Here is a 15,254-nt window from a genome sequence, read left to right as displayed (position 1 = left end):
AAGGATGGCCTCCTTAATAAACTTTTCTAAGATCTTCCCCAGGATAGAAGTCAGGCTAATAGGCCTGTAGTTAGCCGGATCTACTCTCCTCCCTGACAAAAGCCTCAATTCAAGAAAGAATATATAAATGCTATTTTTATATCAGAACATGATTGCATAGCAAATCCAGAGTGACATCCACAAGTGCCACACAGGACATTTCCTGCATCTGGTCACTTTAATTCTCTCTTTGAGGGAATATTTTGTAGGAGTGCTCTCTAACCATAAAAGCCTGCCTAAATGGCAGCAGCCTCTTTGCCACATCTACTGCGATCCCTGAAATTAGCACAGAACGTTAGCAAATGTTTATCTTTTTAAAAACAGTGTTTGGCTTTAAAGAGCTGAATTACTTACAGCCCAGCCCTCTTGCATTGTAAAAAATGTATTAGCAGAAAATGACCTTGGCTTTGTCAGAAATAGATTGCCTTACATTTATGCTGGTCTCCCCTGGAGCCTGCTACATTACATCCGTGTGATCTGTCCTATGGGTATAACAATACAATATCCAGATCGGTTGCTTCTCTCCTCTTGTGATCAGGGAAGTGCTTAGCTGTGCATACAATCTGAGTTGCTATGACAATGACTATTTGGGAAACACAATCATGAATGGCCAAAGCCTCCTTGTGCATTGCAGTGGGTTTACAATTGGTGCAGGAAGTAACAGGAGTCTGTATCCTAACCTGATTCGTCGAATGCTAAGCTGTCCTGTTGAACTGAATGGGAAATCTATGGCAAAATCTCCCAGTGGATCCCAAGGAAAGGTAGCTCTGGGACAATTCACACTACAGAAGGCTGTATGTCCTATGGCTGTGCAAAAGGTCCTAATGTTATTAATGTCTACTTGGAGCAGTAAAATAGGAAGCATGGGGAGGGGAATGCATAGCAATTGCTGTGCTTACTTTATTGCAAAGCCATATATTCATGTTACTCTGTGGACTTGAGGTGGTATATTTGCCCACATGCATCACTAGTGCTTTTGGGAATATAAGTGGTACTTTGTGCTGCAGTGAGATCAGCCTTTCACTGAGGTCAGCCCTGTAAACCGTGAGAGTATTAGTCTGCCCTTCTGGGCATGTGTAAGAGAAAGGTGGAAAGGCATTGGAAGACTTGTTGTGCCTGAGTGGTTTAACATCCCCTCTAACTGCAAAGAACGAGTAAAAGTAACAGGGGTGGATTTTTCGAAAACCTGTTATGGGTAAGAAACTATTTTAAACCTTTTTCAGTAGATATTATCTTGCTTGTTTTAACATGGCATTATGAAGATCTAGAAAAAACATCTCTTGATGTCTCTAACTGAAAATGCTTCTTTGACTAAATAAATTTTTGCCAAAAAAAAAAAATTCCTGCATTTATACTTTGCAGTTTAATCCCCAAACCCTTCTGGGTGAAAACTGAAAAAAAGCTTCTGTCTCCAAAATTCCTATTTGTCTAATTTTTTCACTGAAGAAGGAGAGGGAATTGGTTTCCTGACAGGTTTTGCTTAGAAGGTCATGTCAGTGTAGGTATAAACCCTATTACAAATATGTTTGTGGCTCCCTCTACACATTACAGGTATCGCACAATTAACTAGTTAATTGCACAATTCCCTTGAGACCAGCTACACGTGCAAAGCATTTACCGCACCATTAAAAACTCCAACAAGGTATAAAGCTAGATCTTGAAAATAAGTACTAATTTTATAGCTGGTTGCTGTCGAGCTTTAATTTGCATGTGTAGCAGGATCTCTCCTGAGGCTGGCAGCCCTATCATCTGTGGGCTCCCAGTCACAGGGGTGCACCTTTCCCAGCTGGGGCTGCAAGTCCTGCAATTTCTGAAGTCTCTGAGCCCCAGCAGCTGTGAGCTCTGGGTCCTGACAGCACCCCATAGCTGCCAGGATTCAGTCCCACAGAGGAGGATGCTGAGTACCCTCTGTGCTTCCCAGTGTCAGTACCCACTTGAAACCCCCTGGGGCAGAGAGATCACTTCTGTGGTGACTCCCACCCACCCTGGGAATGCATGGGGTGCCCCCATCGCTGGGAGACCCTTAGCTCGGAGGACTGCCAGCCATGGGCGACTGGTACCACCTTAGTTGGGGAGGGAGGCACATGCCCCCCCCAGCGACCAGTCAGTGACCAGGGGAGGCCAATCTCACTGACTGGAGGAGGGGTCCACGTGGCAAAACTCACCAAGTGGGAAGTGGCCTCAGTGCTCCCGGAAGTGGCTGCGGTGCTACATCCGGTGCTCCTACTCCCCAGCTGGCACTCGCAGGGGGGGCACCAGCACTCCTACCTGCCCCTACTGCCCATCGCTTAAGTGGGGAGTGCTCTCAGGGGATGCCCATGCACCCCCTATGCATCGCCACTGGTCCCAGCTGTGAGAGCCTGCTTCTTGCTTGCGCAGAGGGAGCCTGGGATCAGGCTCTTCCTGCACGGGCAATAAGGCATGATGGAATCTAATGCATGATCCCAGAAACGTGCATTAGATCCCATTGTGCTTTTATCTGCACATGTGGAGGGAGACTGTGTAACACTTTGTCCAATGGGGACCTGTACCCTGACTGAAAATGTACCGTGATCCTCTGCCGTAGCCAGGACCCCAGCCATAAGATGCACCATACACATTTACTCCTCGTGCACCAGTTCCTGAAAATAAGGCAAGGTAGCTGCATTATTGTGGCATGTAGAATGGTATTGGGCACACATGTCTGCGTGCACTAGGATGACAGCTTGGCTCGCTTCAGGGATTCAGCGACCTGCAAGTGGGAGTCAGTTGGATAGATGTGCTTCAGAGTGGCACTCCCAGGTATAACATGGAGTCAATACAGACATGTCAGGAGGGCCCAGTTCTGCCTCATTGCCAGTTAATTCCATTGGCTTGAAGTGTATTCGTAGGTCTAGAAAAGCCCTTAAATTTTGAACTGCTATGGTGAGTAAATTGATTGTATTGGGTAATAGGACTGCTTAGGAGTGCTGAGTAGGTGACACCTCAGGCAGAGATGAGCCAAACCACATTATTATTATTATTATTATTATAACTATTATTATTAGCATTTGGGTAGGCATCGTGAAACCTGGCTGTGCTCAAGCTGAGAGCCAAATGGGACTAGAGAAACCACAGAGGTAAACCCACAGCTTCCAGACATTAGCAGAGCCAGCTCTTAGCTGCTGCTCTATGCAAATTTAAGCCATATTGGAATTCCTTTTCATGTTGCCAGCTCAACAGTGGAGCAGTCATGGATACACATGCTTTAAAGGTCCTTTGAGCTGAAGTTTTCATAGGAGAGTAGTCACAGTTTGGATCAGCACATCTTGCCCTTGTATCTTATACATGTGAAAATGAGCTGTGTATGAGCTCATTGAGTAGGAGCCTGTGCATCTTCAACTGCTGAGAGTATTAATAAGCAAGTAGCTCAAAGTACGAAGCATGTAGATTTCTTCTTATCTTTCAGTGATATGAAAGAAATGTAAGCCTAAATGTGTGTGCCTCCCAAAAAAAGGAGACTGCCTCTTTAACAAATTGGTCTTTACTGCTCACTGTATGGAATTAATTTGATATTTTTAGTTCAGTTCCTTGTGGACAGTTGGCAAACTACAGCCCTACCATTTCTACAGGAAGTTCTTCTGGAATTAGCTTTGTGCAAAGCAATGCCAACTCTACAGGGCACATGGCAGGGCGGGGGAGCAGGTTGAAAGGGATAAGACATTGGCACTTAAGTTGCCTGGGTTCAGTGAGTAAATCTGCCACAAATCTAGAGAATGTCATGTAATCTCTGTGAATCTCATTTCTCAATTTGCTGCTTTGGTGTTAAATTTGATGTCAGTTTACTGCGTTGATGTCCCGTACTTGCAACGTTTGTCTTGTCCATTACCAAGAGACAGTCTCTTCCAATGAGTTTACAATATATATAGAGCGCCCAGCACAGTAGCAACCTGTAATACATCTCAGCAATGGGAAAACCTGCCCTGCCACAGCTCATGCTGTGGTTTGTAGATACACAAGAGATTTTGCTGTCTCTTACTGCATCTTTCCTGAATGTTGCATATAAGAATCCAAGGACAGAGTGGTGATATGTGGTGATTGCTTTGAGCCCCAAGAAAAATCCCAACAGCTCCTAAGTTTCACCAGAAAATCTCGTGTGCTTTCATTAAAAGGTTGTTTAATGGGTCAGTGTGATCATCCAATGATTTTGTAATAAATCCCACCTAAAAACGTTAGCTGGTTGTCACCTGCCATTCTGCCAACTGAATTGGTGAGACTGGCTTTGAACTGTGGATGGCAGTCTTTTATATCACTTACAACAGACACAGCTGGTTCAAAATATTTCGCAGCGAGAAGACTGAATGTTACTTAAAAGTCATTGTCTCCTTTAGCCTCTAATATGTTGACTTAGCACCTCAGTGTCTGGCACGGATTCCTCCTGAAAGCAATGTGTAATCAGTAATGTACGTTAAGGCATCCCAGCAGAGTGACCCTCCAATGACCCTTCCTGGCTTACTTCTGCATTGTCAAGGTGATAAGTATTTTGCTGCATCTTTATGTCTCAGAAGGTGATGCATTAGGAGGAATGCAGAAGAGCTTGAACTTTGCTGTCAGCCTGAGAAGCATTCATTCCTGAAATATTTAACCATTCTGACCTCCACTCCCGCCTCCCAAGGCAATTAAGTTTACGAAGTCAGAGGCATAAAGCATGAATGCATGTGTGAAATATCTACTTACATTAAGCTGTGCAATGACTGAACATTGCCTCTTCCTCTGTCCCATTTGATGCTAGAAAAATAAGCGTGCATTAAAAATGCTGTAATTGTATATTTATATTTTTATAAAGTGGCCCAGATTCCAAAATGTTATGGCTGCACTTCTTGGCTTAAATATGGTTCTAATAAAAGTAATCCCAAAAAAGCTAATTTTAAGGCCATGTTTTGAAGTAAACCTCAACCTGGATACCCACAAACTGGCTTGTATACTATGCAGTTGGTCCGATAAAAGATATCACCTCCAAAAATCCTTTCCTTTCTATGAATAACAGGAGATTGTCTTGATACTCCATTTCAGAACTGTTTACTGCTAACAGCCCAACTTATTCTTTCCAAATGTGGTGTTTATGGGTATAAATACATATATTGCATTCAAAAGTGATATTTGCATGTATGCATTATCTTGTTGCTAGAATAGAGCTCCACCAGCATTTTTCCCACTCCTAAAGAGAAGTCCTGACCCCATAACAGTCGATAGGGTTTTTGTTATAGACTTAAGTGGGACCAGGATTTGACCCCTGGCATTTATAAATTGATATGGTAACACTTGTGAGACCTGGGTAAGTATCACTCACATCCAGAAATTTCCTAAGGATAGTAAGTTCCTGATGTTTGGATACTTAGGTACACTTTCTGTATAGGTTTTATAAAAGCTTCCCTTTTTCGAGTTACCCATATTCTTTTTAGGCATAGTTGTTTATTTGTCACTTCTGAAATTTTAGGCAAAGGTTGTGGGTCAGCTCTCATTTGATATGAACCAGTTCAGCCATGCCCAGTGCTGAGAAGTGTTGGAGTCAACGCATAATGCACTTGTATAAATTGCTCAAGGAACACATTTCCTTTTACTTCATAAACCTGGATGCATGTGCATAAATTACAAGCAAAATATTTAGTCATGTCAAATACCCTTCCCAAAATAAATGTGTATCTCTTGATCTATATTCACATACACCAGTGCCCTGAGCTGCCACCGCTATACACTCTTGGTCTGATCTACCCTCTCAGAGAATACAGGTCCCAGAATTACCCCCTGAGAGTCCAACATCTAACTTGACAACTTGCGGTCGAACTAAACCATCTACTTTTGAAAGGTCTCCAATCTTTATTTAAAGACAGCAAGCCTTATGTATTAATTACAACAGAACTAGGAACGGGTCAAAGTGACTGTGCAGTGAAGGTGGGATAGAGTTTCGAGGTAAGCTTGATATGGCTTAGGCTCAGTTTTCAGTAAGGATAATGGTATTGGTCACTGGGGGTAATACACAATGATCATAGGAAAAACAATATAGCACTAGAAATTTCCGTTGTTGAAGTGGAAGCCAAACTCTGAACTGAATGGGCTTGAGTAGTGGCAGGGGTGAGAATGGGTGTGCAGAAACCAAATCACTTCCATCACAGCAACAGAAATGGCTCTTGTCATTGTAAGAGTGGTAACAAGGGCTTTTTAAGAATATATCAAATCAAAAGAGGTTTTGTCTGACTTGAGAACAGTAAATACAGTGTTTGTGCTTAAGGAAAGGATTTGAAGGAGACCTGGACCTCTGTAAGTTATTAGTCAGACCCTGATGGCATGTAAGGGTTTAGACAAAAATTTAGGATGGAAAAAAATAAAGATATGGAAGGCGGGATATAGTGCAGACTTACCAAAGGTGTATCATGGCAAACTAATCTGGTACCTGCCTTTGATAAGGTAAAAGAAAAAAGAGAGTAGATCTTATGTATGTGAAATGGAGTATAGTATTTGCAGTGCTACACTGGAAATTAGCTAAGATGGAGAAGATGGGGGTCATTGTAAGGTGGGTAAGGAATTGGTTAAAATGTTTTCAACACCAGGTTGAAAGACTTGTGAGTACAAGAAACTTGACTGGTTTCAAGATGAGAGCTTGATAAGTATATGTTGTAGTAGCAGGGGATTTCCCTGATGCTGTAGTTTTCCTTCAGCACTATCTCTTATGTTTCAAAGTGATGGCAAGTTTACTTCATCCTTCAGTAAACTGTTTCTATGTTTAGTTTCAGTCACCGGTAATCCAAAGCTTAACTGGAAATAAGATGTAAAGGCAAATGAGAGAGAGCATGTGCATGTTCTTCTATCCCCATCTCTTTCACCTTCTTGCTGTTTTTAAAGGGGAAGGGAAGTGAACAGCAGTGTAACTAAGATGCTTGACCAGGATACCAGCCCTGGGGGCCAACTTGGTGGGGAGGGGTGGAGGAGGACAAAAAAAGTAGCTGCCATGCTACTAGTCTGTCTGCCACTACCAATGCCAATGGGCCAGCTCCAGCTGTTACCAGCTAAGAGTGCCAAACTGCCCTGTTACACCTGAAGGGTATTTGTGCCTGAAAGCTTGCAATTAAAGAAATTTTTTTTTGCAAAAATCTTGTTGGTCTAATAAAAGATATCATCTCTACTACAAGTCCTGATCGCTTTTTCCTCTAGACCAATACAACTACAACCTGGATACCCAACACATGGACAATATTGAACTTTAGCTGACTCTTTAAATGAAATCTTCATATTTTCCCAAGCAGAAAACAACTGTGACCACTTGAAAACTGAGATCCTGCTCCTGCCTTTGTTTCAAGGTAATTTGCATCATCACAGATCCTCACACGAGGTTAGAGACTCCAGCTATGAACTGACTGCCCAGAGGAGCATGGATGATTGGTGCCACCTTAGTTGGGGGGGCACGTGCCCTCCCAGCGACCAGTTGGTGATCATGGCCAATCTGGCTGACCGGGGGGGGTCCCCCTGTGGTCAATTATGCTGACCAGAAAGTGGCCACAGCACGCCTGGAAACAGTCACAGTGCTACATCCGGCATTCCCACTCCCCGGCCAGTGCTTACAGCGGGGCTTCAGCACTCCTGCCTGTCGCCCCCTCCTCCCCCCCGCCTGTCACCTAAGCGGGGAGCACGGCCTGTTGGGGGTGCACCAGCACTCTCAGGGTGTGCATGTGCACCTCCATGCACCCCCTACGTGTTGCCATTGCAGAGGAGTTTTCCATCTATTGACTCCTCTGTGAAATCCTATGAAATATGAACTTTCATTTTTACCCAGGAGAACTTTTACAATCTTTTCTCCAATGCCTGATGAAGGGTGTTTGTGGCCAAAACCTTGCATTAAAGAAATTTTTTTGCAAAAATCTTGTTGGTCTAATAAAAGATATCTCTACTACGAGTCCTGATTGCTGTTGCACTTCTGGAAGTGAGAGTAGGGGCAAAGAAGAAATGATATATGACTCACAGGGCTGGAAAGACACTCAAGAATCTCCTGGCTCAACTCTGCATGGAAGTAGGTTTAGTTCTGTCTGACAAAGGATTAGCCTTTTCACAGCTTCTGGGAGTGGGGGAGAACAGATTTTTTTTGACAGTTATCTCTTTTGTGCATGTGAAAATGCCCATTTTTGAAAGGCCATTGCTAGGGGCAGGAGACTCCTTTTTAAAAAAAAAATCTCAGCTGGCTCCAGTTACATCCTGTGTGTAGTAGCGTATACTGTACATACTCTTGTTTAGCTGCATTCCCAATTTGCGAAGCTGGGTGACCATAAACAGCTGTCTGCATTGTACAATAAGCATAACCTGTAATAAAATAATGCTACTGGCAAAACTATACATGTGTAACTCATGTGGACTCTTGCCATCCTAAAATACAGTGACTATATAGTGATATAATATTCTGCTACAGTTGTGCTGGTAGGCTGCCCTCATCAAATAAGTTTAACTTGTAGAGTGCTTTGGGTAACTTTTAGTTGATCTTGGTCTCTTTGCTTGTGGACAGCGTGAAGAAAAGTAGAATAAAATAAATGGGTTGTCTGCTCCCTGTGCTGAAAGTCAGTAGGTTGTGTTTTCTGTTGAGCTGTGTGCACAGCTTATCCCATCCACATGCAAGGCTACAACCCTTCCTGCTTTCTGGGACTTCTGAATTGTGTCGGTAGCACATAGGACAGGCCTCACCTCACCGTTGAGGCTCCTGGGTGTTCTCTCCAACAGCCAACATAAAATGCTTCAGGCATAGGACAGTATATAGCAGTGGCTTCTGCAATGCTACAGTAGGTTTTATTAGACTCCAGACAGAAGTGTATGTCTGTGTGCAAAAGAGTGACTTTCAAACTCTCTGAACTGCCCTGGAACAAGATGTCCAGACTGGCCTGACTCTTGGGCCAACCTTCAGAGATTTTTTGCTCAACCCCCTTCCCTGCTTTTATCCTACACTATCTTAGTCTTGCTGGCAAATGAAAAAGCTATTGAGTATGTTGATGTGTTTATGAAGGTCTGTTTCCAGGAAACCTGAGGGACAGGCAATTATTAATGGCTCTGTAAAAGAAGATATTCCCAGCTAAACTGAACAGGGATCTATAAAAGTGATATTGGTTTCCATATCATCGCAGCCATTGTGAGATGATCTGTTCTTGACTTTTATCCACCCATGCCTCCTCAGCTGCAGGGACCCGATATTTTATTCAGTGCAAACGCTGTTGAATAAATCGCTTCTTCCACTGAGGTTGTTAACCTAATCAAATATTCATTTCCAGTGCGCTTTAGCAAATGAAGTTCTGACATAAAGTATTTCAACCCCGGTGTGTTCCATTTAACACGATTATTTTTTAGAGTAATCAACTTGCTTGTTCCAGATTGAACTTCCAGTGTAGATATATGTACACCTGTAGCTGTTACTGATTGGTGAGGGTTTTGTTATTTTATGTACATATGTAAAGTGGGAAGCACAGGGGGTGGGATGCTGATTTGCTGCAGATTTTCATAGCTGATGAAACCAGTGGAATTGTGCTGATTTCCCAACTGAGCATCTATCCCAGGAAATGTATTTTTTAGCAGAACTATATTTCCTGGGACAGAAAATCATACTAGATTTTCTCATTAGGAATGGGACATGTTTAAAATAAGCCACCTTATTTAGGCACACTATGCGAATAGCTATCTTCCTTGACTAAACCAAGAGGACATGCATACTGTGCTAAGTACTGGAGTTGTGCGTGGGTGTGGCGGAAAGGAAGGAGTGTTTAATTTTTTAGAGATATGAATAAGAATTGCTTGAGCCATTCTTGAGCGTAACTGGAGAAGAAGAAAACAAATCTATTCTTGCTTTGCCAGGAGCTAACTCAAAACCTATTCAGCAGATCATATTTGAAGTGTGGTGTTTTTGTAGCTGAGTTATGACAGAAATTTTCAGTATTTTAAAGATTATTTATCATTACAGATGTGCAAATTTGAAAACCGATATCACTGCAAAAATGCCTCCACTAAGTATCAGTCAGACTGGAGCTTCAGGGAGTTGTGGCTGTGACAGGTCCCCATCCATCAGATTCATAGTTGTATCCATAGTGGCCACAGGGCTAGAGGACTTCTCTCCCCACTTGTCCCTCTGAACAATACTGAAGTAAGGTCAGTTACCTTCCGAACTTGAAGCTCCATAAAAAATAAAGTCCTTTGCCCTGCACTGTTCCGTACAAAACTAGCTAACATGATCTATTTTCAAATCCCACACACTATATATCAGTGGTTCTGATAGACTCAGGGCACCCTTGATAGGTCTGAGGCACCCCTCAGAAAATGCCAGCTCTTAGTTTTCACTTGATTTTTGACTACAGAAAAATAGAGCAATTCTTCTATTTCAAAGAACTGAGAAAGACCCCAACAAATTTGAATGCTTTAACACTGTAATTCCCATTTGAAATCTTTAGGTTTCTCTTGTGAATCATGTGTAGGTATCTGCATACCTCCCAGTGCTAATATTGCATGGCACCCTGTGGCACCTTGAAAGGATCTTGGGATCTCCCAGGCTGCCCCAGCACCCTGGTTGAGAATCACTGTACTAGATCTTGCCTATGCTTTCTGAAGCAACATAGCTTAAATCTGTTTGGCTCTGCATTCTGGGAGTGGGGGGGTGGGGTTTCTCCCATCTTGCAGTTTTAGAAAGGATTAAAGAGGCCATGTAATGGAAAATAATAAGTGAGAAGTGTATATCTTCAAGTGGCCTTGGGATTTCTTTCTTTTCTCTTGCACAATAAAATAAGAAGTTCAGTGTTGTTAAACACGGCACAGAAGCAAAGCTGAGGTTCACAAAATACAGTTTCTGTTAATAAGAAGACAACTAATGACACTAAATCAGGAATATAAAGTTAATGAATGCATTCTTCTGATTGGCCTGTAGAAATTCTTGTCACTGACTATTACGGTGGACCAAAAACTTAACAGGATTCAAAGGGGAAATTGATAATTCTTTGGTTAATTAGAGTATACAGAGCTAACGTCTCTGTCTATACTGCTTTAAGAGTTTTAGAAGGGATACAAAACATTTGCTTTGAGCAGAAGGCAGCTTCAAACAAAAAAAAAACCCTGAGGAATATTTTTTCTTGCACTGCATTTGAAGCAGATGGGCCTGGCCTCTGTCAAAGCTGGAGTAGTGGGCTAGATAACTAATGCAAAACCACCCTTCTGATTCTGTTTCCCACCCTATCCCAGGATGTAAAAGAAAACTGTTTTGGTTATTCTGCAAATTGTTCATTTTGAGCCAGGGGAAGGGGGTGTGTAGGGTTCCTGCAGTGCTGCCTACTCACTTGATATGATCTCATCTCATGTCCTAGCTAGGTTTGGTTAGCACAAGTATCAATAGTGACAAAGAAAAAGTAGCACAGACTTCAGTGTGGGCTATCAACTTAAGTGCCTGCCCAGGCCTGGATGCCCGTGCCACCACATCTTGACGCCTATCATTATTCAAGTTGGATAGATTAAACCAGCAGATGTATCCCTACATGTGCTGCAATCACATCTCCCACTGTAGTGGAAATACATGCCCAGTGGATGGGAAAATCCCTGTCCCAACTACTCTGTGAGCAAGTCCAGGTTGGGTGTGTTTGCTAGCTTGGGAGAGTGCAAAGCAACATCAGTAGTTGGAGGGGAGCTGCCTCTCAACTGGTATGAAATAGATGTAGCTCTACTTTTGGAGCTTATACCCAAATTGTCATTCAGGAGGATACCCTGGCTGTGCTAACTCACAGGGAAGGAGACTGTGAGGTTACCTAACAATGGAGTTGTGGGCTATTTTACCTAAAGGTCATACCCACGTTTCTTTGGTATCATACCATCCAGGTTTTCTTTGCCCTTCTTTAATGGCATATTCATCCTGCGCTCTCCTGGCATCTTTGCAAACATTTATAAATTTCCTAACACTCCAAGCATGATGTGTCTCAAATCTCTTCATAGATAGAGACAGAAAAAGCTTAAATCCACACAGAGTCTGTAGCAGAGCAGAGATTAGCACCCAGAAAATTGATTCCCAGCCCTGAACATTAGCTACTAGACCATGCTTCCTCTTCAGCATGGTGACTAATGAATTACGAAGGACTAAATTACATTTCTGGCTCCAAGTTATAATCCTCCATGTACTATTCAGACCTCTGGGCATACCAGAGAACAAGGGGCTGCACAAACCTCCTGGAAGTCTCACGAGATTGGTAATGGGATTCAGAGCGTCTTTGGTTTCTCAGTCTGCCTTGTGTGAATGCAGATCAAGAGCTAGTGCGCTATCACTGCTGTCACGGCTGCTTGGGGGGACCTGTGACATGCACATTTCTGTAATCTTTAGTTTATTGATAGTGGTGTTGATACCCACATCACAAACTCCTCCAGCCTCGCAGGCTCAGAAAAGAACATCGAGGGCTTCATCCCTGGGTTTGGCTGAGTTTCTCTTGGCACAGGACCCAGCCCAGGAATTGGCTACATGTGACCTTTCATGTTCTTTTGTGTCTTTAGGCTGCTGGAGGTTGCTGTGCCTCTTTATGTGTATTAATGATAGGCAGAGAACGTAACTTTTCTGAGGTTACAGGCAGCTAAGTGGATGCAAGGAGTTCCAGGAAAATAAATAAGGTTCTAGTCCAGTTTCCTGCAGTAGGGAAATGGTCATTGTTTATACCAGTTGCAGACTGCTTCAGTTTGACCCCTGAGCAGAAGCAAGCATTGAAATTATTTGTGGGCACTTGTGATCCAAATGTGTTTGGGGCTTAGGTTGGTCATAGAGGAAAAGACCTTCTGTCCTTGAAGCAGTCAGGAGGATGGACTGGGGGGGTGGGGGGAGAGATGCCATTGAAAATCTGCCTTTTTTATGGGCTTCAAGTCTGAACAAAGGAGAAACCACATGGTTTCCCCTCCTGTGTAGTAGTCATAGGCAGATTAACACACAGGAGAGCTGGTCCTGGACCCAGGGGTCCCTGGATGCCTGTAGGGCAGGCATGGTGGAGGGGGCAGATCAGCACAGACAAAACTGGTGGCTGGGCTGAGTCGGGAGTGATGTGGCAGACTGGCTGCCAAGGAGTAGGCAAGGAGGACAGTGCTGGTCCTGGCCCCCATGCTACCACTGTCAGTCCCAAGACTCTGTTGCCTGCTTCTGCAGTGATAAATTCATGATCGCCACACATCATCAAGGTCTCATCAACAGACTGAGTTGCTTAGAGTGTGACTTGTTGGGTGTTTCTCTATGCCTCAGTCTTTAACCCCTCAGTGGGAGAGGACCTCAGAAAAGGACTCACGCTCCTCACTTGTATCATATGGGGTTAGAACAACTGCACAACCCTTTGTAATCTGGCTTCTAGTTTGTCTAACCAGTGAGTTACAATCCCCAACCTTCTCCCTACCCACACCCACCCACCCCACACCCACACCCACACCCACACCGTCTTCCATGTGGAATACCATAGAATAGGTGGATCGTAGGATCTACAAAAGTAGGGTTGGAAAGAACCTCTGCTAAAGGTAGGATCATCCCTAATTAGATGTGGATTCATTCCTAATGAGTGTGTGTGTGTGTGTGTGTGTGTGTGTGTGTAATACACAGCCAGGAAGCTGCTGGGTACAGTTCTAGTTTGAAAGGAGAGAGAAAAGGAGAGAAGAGAATGGAATTGATTTATGAATAATATGGTGGTGATGTTCCTTGTTCAGTGTTAGAAATGCAAGGGTAGTTCTACATTGTTGCTACAATGCATTATTAGATTGTCAGGGAGAGGGTGGTAAGAATGCTCTTACATTGTTGTTGCCGTGTTCTCAGATGTGACAATTGGGGTGAAGGAATCAAGTGATACGTAAGGAGTATTGGAAAAGGAGATGCTAGCAAATGCTCCTACAGACTTCCTGGGAAGTCAGCTTTTGTAGCAAACAATGTTGTCTTTCCATTACTGCTTTTTGTCTCGTTAAGGCACTTTTGTAGCAAACAACGTTGTCTTTCCATTACTGCTTTCTGTCTGGTTAACACACTTTTGTAGCAAACAACGTTGTCTTTCCATTACTGCTTTCTGTCTGGTTAATGCACTTTTGTAGCAAACAATGCTGTTCTTCCATTACTGCTTTTTATCTGGTTAAAGCTTATCTAAGCTTTGCTTTTTGGTATTAGGCTGAATGGTGACAAGAAGCTCATGAAAAAGGCAGAGATTGTGGCCCATTACCTCGGGAGACCATATCTTTCCCTTGTTCCTTGAAGGGCACATTCAGAAGGAATTGGTTCATCCTGCAGCAAATGTACAGAAACAAAAAAAGTGCTGGTGAGCTTGGCATGGGAAATCTTATTTTGGTGCTAGAGGGGTGGTGCGATGGGAATCATGAAATATTTTCTTAGGTCATCTCAAATTTTCCCTTTTTTGCTAATACATCATCTGGTTGTGTTTAGTGGGAAGAACTTCCCATCTGCCCAGAACAGCCAGGAATGACTGGTTGTAGGCAGATCTCCACAGACCAGGGATTTTGATCAAATTCAACAGCTACAAGTTTGGACACTTGCCTGAACATTTTTCAGAATATCCAAACCACATAGGTCTGAAAAACAGGGCCAGAGTTTCATGGTTACAGTTTGATGTTGTATTGATATTTTTGGTTATTAAGGGGAACATAATATTGAAAGATGCGTCTTAAAGCTAATCAGGCTTTCTTAACCCTCAGGGTTAAGCACTTCCTTAGTACCATATCCCACTGCCTTTAGATGACAGCTAGTCAACCTACATGTTGAGAATAACAGTCACTGTGAGCTGAGCTTGTATTTGTTCCCGAATTCATTTGTGAGTCAATCTAAAGTCCTGTCAATGGATGTTTCCCTTAACTATTAGTACTGTGTTGATGTTTATGAAACCTCACTTGTGGGTCAGGGCCCTCTTATGCGCTGGTACATCACTTGGCACAGAAGGATGTTCCCTATGCCAAACTTAGCCCAATATCCTATGCCAATAAACTTCAGTCTTTATTTGTATAAGCTGTACATATAAGCTTGCCCCAGTTGATTTATCTGTAGGGTAAAACCAATTATGTAACCAACATGGAAGTTTTTCTAAATACCTGTTGGATAACTTTCTAACTAGAGTAGTCTGCATTTCAGGTATAATATTCTGCATTTCAGGTATAATATTTGTCTCACTTCCTTAAAAGCTGTGAAACCTTTAAAATTTGCAGCTGTTTTCCCAGATAACTATTGTTTCTGCAAATGACCTTGA

The 15,254-nt window shown here is 43.0% G+C and overlaps 1 long non-coding RNA gene across 3 annotated transcripts in view; it reads left to right on the top strand.

Annotated features, from left to right (window-relative positions):
* LOC109323232 overlaps positions 1 to 7,232 on the top strand; it is a 192,473-nt gene extending 185,241 nt beyond the window's left edge. For all 3 annotated transcript variants that reach the window (XR_002104588.1, XR_002104587.1, XR_002104589.1), the window contains exons 4-5: positions 6,463 to 6,568; positions 7,207 to 7,232. This is a non-coding gene — a long non-coding RNA (uncharacterized LOC109323232). The remainder of the gene's footprint in view (positions 1 to 6,462; positions 6,569 to 7,206) is intronic.
* Positions 7,233 to 15,254: the final 8,022 nt, after the last annotated feature.

The sequence above is a fragment of the Crocodylus porosus genome, unplaced genomic scaffold, assembly GCF_001723895.1.
Source record: "Crocodylus porosus isolate Cpor-Errol unplaced genomic scaffold, CroPor_comp1, whole genome shotgun sequence".
Lineage (NCBI taxonomy): Eukaryota > Metazoa > Chordata > Crocodylia > Crocodylidae > Crocodylus > Crocodylus porosus.
Note: the sequence above shows the minus strand (reverse complement) of the source record. Positions and strands in the feature narration are given on the sequence as shown.